The sequence below is a fragment of the Macrotis lagotis genome, chromosome 1 (assembly GCF_037893015.1).
Source record: "Macrotis lagotis isolate mMagLag1 chromosome 1, bilby.v1.9.chrom.fasta, whole genome shotgun sequence".
NCBI lineage: Eukaryota > Metazoa > Chordata > Mammalia > Peramelemorphia > Peramelidae > Macrotis > Macrotis lagotis.
In genome coordinates, this window is record NC_133658.1 from 614,417,498 (window position 1) to 614,421,629 (window position 4,132).

A 4,132-nucleotide genomic window follows, 5' to 3' on the forward strand; every position below is an offset into this window, starting at 1 on the left:
GCTAGGTTTCTGTCTCTACTCCATCATCTTGTCTCTCTACCTTTTACTTACCAGTTTCATCTCAAACTAAATCTTAAAATAATGTAAAATAATTATTAAAATTTCTATTAAAAGCTTGCTGCCCAGGCTCTCACTTCCTTGGCTCCACACCTTGGCCCTCCCCTCCCTGCCCAGACTCCCGCCTACTTGCCTGCCTAGAGGCCTGTGCTTGGCCACCACAGGCTGGCGGGAGAGCTCCGGGCAGAAGCACTGCTCATGGTAGTGGGAGGAGGTGGTGTTGACAAGTCAATGCTGATTATCCAGTCCATCCAGTCCCGTTTTTGTCACAGATTATGATCCAACAATTGAAGATTCATTTACTAAACAATGGGTGATGCATGATAGAGCAGCACGACTTGATATTCTGGACACCACAGGTCAAGAAGAATTTGGGGCAATGAGACAACAATATAAGAAGACTGGAGAGGGCTTGTGGCTGGTTTTTTCAGTCACTGATAAAGGAAACTTTGAAGAAATTTATAAATTTCAAAGACATTCTCAGAGTAAAGGACTGAGATGGATTTCCAATGATTTTAATTGGTAATAAAGCACATCTTGACCATCAAAGACAGGTAACACAGAAGAAGGGCAGCAACTTGCATGACAGCTCGAGGTGACATCCATGGAGGCATCTGCAAACTTAGAATGAATGTAGACCAAGCTTTCCATGAACTTGTCCAAATTATGAGGAAATTTCAAGAGCAAGAATGTCCTCGTTCCCCAGAAAGAGCAAGTAAGAAAAAGACAAGAAAAGTTGCCATTGTGTCAATTTTTAAAGAATCCCCTGAATTTTAGCTGTGGACTACCTGAAAAAGAGTCCCCATCTGCTCCTGTTTACATCCTGTTGGGTACCTCTTTGGCCTCCTGTGAGCAAATCATTGAAATGACCACCATATTAGCCTTAGTTCAAAAATCCTGGCCTGGAGCTGTTGGTGATTGAGATGATGCTGATGATTTTTTGGTCATGTCAATAAAGACTTAATGAAACCACTAAGGCTGCTTCTCTAAGACCATCCAATTACTCTTTTTTAAGTTAGATCTCTATATGTGTTTACACACAGAGATACACATAGACACGATTAACACATTTCTTTAAGGGCTTACACTCAGTGCGGATGAATCAAACTTAGGTCCTCAGTTATTTTTCAAACTGAAATCATCATATGTAAAATGATTAATTTTTAGCTTCTGAGATCACATTGCCTACTGTCATCCTAAAGCAAAACCTAGGGAGTTTTTGTTGTGGGCTTTTGTTTTGTTTGGGGAGAAAATGTGAATTAGATTTTTTGTCCAAGAGAATAAAATTTGATTGCAACTTCAGTTAGCCTTGAACCTACTGAAATGAATTATCAAAACAAGGTGTTTTAGGCTTCATTGATCACTGTATCTTCTGGTTTCCAGTGTCCAGAAGCACTCTACCATCTACTGTATTGTGTGTGTGTGTGTGTGTGTGTGTGTGTGTGTGTGTGTGTGTGTGTGTGTGTGTGCTCAGAACAGCTATAGGCATCTCATACGACTACTGCCATTGTTGTGCTGTAAGGCTGATGATGGTGGTATTCTCTGTGGCCAAATACCTGGGCTCACTCTAGATGCAAGCATTTCAGTTCTTAGGGATCTTTCTCAGCCTTTTATTTGAAAGGCAAGGGGTTAATCAATTATTTGTGTCTATCTTCCTTTTTGTGCATTTCTGGATGAGGGGTTCAAGAAAACAAATTGTAGTTGTTTTTGTTTTGATGTAATATAAAAAAATAATGGAATTGATCTTTCCAGGGCCAGAGATGATTAATGTTTTTGCTATATACTTTTATACATTATTTTCTTATCGAACTAGTTTACAAGTATTTTTATTTATTTGTAAGCCAATATGCTTTCACAGCATAACTTGTGTACATGTAAAGATGAGTATTTAATTCTCACAGTTCACTTCTAACTGACATAAAAAGCAAATATGGAAGTTGCAGAAACTGTGGTAAAACTTATCTTTATTTTTCTGGGCTTTTGCAGGGCCCACTTTTGGCCAGTCACATCCCTGTCCAAGATACCATCACAGGTACAACTCCCAAGATGTGGATCTCAAAATTTGGTAGCCCTTACTGGAGACTGACCATTTACATGAAGTATTAAACTGTACTAGTTGACTCTTTGTTTAACTGTGGATGGCTTCTGATTTTTTTAAGTTTTGTGAATTGTGTTTAAATAATTCAAGACTATGCTTCCTGATTTTGAGATGCTAAGTAGTATTGCACAATTGCCACTCTACCAAATGTGTACAAAAGCCCCATGAAGATAATAAAGTATATGCCTTTGTAGAGCTTTGAATTAAAAAGAATCTGTGTCATTCATTTCTATTAAAATTTTCTTCTTTGGTCTCTACAACTTAGCTCCAATAATGTTTTCCTTGGTCAGTTTTCCATTGTATTAATCCTTTTAATAAGCTTTTCCTTCTGGATTCTTTGCATCAATATTAATATATTGAGAATCCCTGTGGAAATAGTCTAATCAGAACTGAATCAATTAAAAGAAGAATGGTTGTAGAATCAGAGTTTTAGAGCTAGAAAGGATCTTAGTAAGTCAAAACTGATCTAAGACATTCATTTTCTAGATCAGAAAAGTAAATGTGGAAGGAATTTATAATACTGGGGCAAGAAAGCAGTTTGCCTGCTTATTTCCAAAAGGTAACTGAATGGCACAATTAAGTCGACCTAGAATCAGGAGGACTTGAGTTCTAAGTCCAATATCAAATTCTGAAAAATTAGTAAATCTTGCAAGAAGTATTAGTCAGAGTTGAGAAGAAGTGAAAGTCTAAAGAGATTACTTTACCTACCCTATCATGTGCAATTTAAAGTGTTAGTTTAGAGTATGAATGGTACCAATGATGAAGACCTTATAAGAAGATCTCACAGTCTAAATCTTAATCTACACAGTAGTCAAGTTTCATGTTTCATGCACATTGAAAAATTCATTCAGTTCTCCAGATAAATATTAATGAGCCATTCAGTATATTGTATATTACCTAAAGAATAGAGTGTCACATTTATGTATGTCTTAATACTAGATAAATACAGCTATATAAATATAAACATATATGCAGATATTTAAATTTATATACTTATTTATTCAAAGAAAAATTTCTAATGATTATATGTGTGTATGTATGTATAATATATGTATATATGTAAGTATTCTGTCTCCATATTATTCTCCTTGAATAAATACTCTGACTGAAAAAGAGAGATACCTTGTGTTTTATATGTAAAAGAGGATGTTATACCAATGATTGTTTTGTATTTGGGAAGAGATAACTTGTAGTTACTAGTAGAAAATCAATTCCCCAAAAGAGACAGATATAAAAGAATTTTAGTTTTGTAGCTCAAAAGAACAAACCAGAAGTGTTCAGAAAGTAACCAGGATATAATGGCCATCATAAAAACCTGAAACTCAGGTCCAATCTTGAGAACCATAAAGAAATGTAAAGTAGGCAAAATTGATCTTTGTAACAGAATGCAATTCCAAATTCCTCATCCCCCACTCCCCATATCTGTGGTTTAGTATTGTCCATCCCAACTCTTCAGAGCACCCATTCTACTCTTGAGAGGCCCAGCTATGTTTCCTTAATTTTTTACTCTATTCCCTATCCTTTTTTCTTAAAAGTACAGTCAATTCTATTTTATGAAAATTCTAAATTCACATTATATTGCATTTTGTAGATTCAACTCTATATAAATAATTCTTAAAGAAACTTCATTCCAAAAAAATCTATGTTAGCTTTACTGTACAGTATTGTGTATTATCTTTTAGGGTCCTGCCTCTTGACTACTAACCCTACAACCCAACCCCTTGAAAAAAACTCAGAAAAAATACCTCCAAAAGAAATCAGAATACTGAGATGGGAGGTTTAGTTTGAGACTTCAAGTATTGAGAGAGGAAATCTTTGCCCCACCTGATATTTTTTTCATTGGTTTGTTTATGCTGGAGTTTTTAAAGTCTATGCCTGGCCCCCCATTTATCTCCTACTGTCTCTTGTCTGTGACTGTGTCAGAGTTCCATGTAACTTCCCCACCCCACCCTAACCCCTCATGTTCTTTCTGTCCTA

The 4,132-nt window shown here is 36.0% G+C and overlaps 1 pseudogene; it reads left to right on the plus strand.

Moving 5' to 3' along the window:
* The first annotated feature begins 436 nt into the window (after nucleotides 1-436).
* On the plus strand, nucleotides 437-922 carry LOC141521957 (ras-related protein R-Ras2 pseudogene; annotated as a pseudogene).
* The last annotated feature ends 3,210 nt before the right edge of the window (nucleotides 923-4,132 follow it).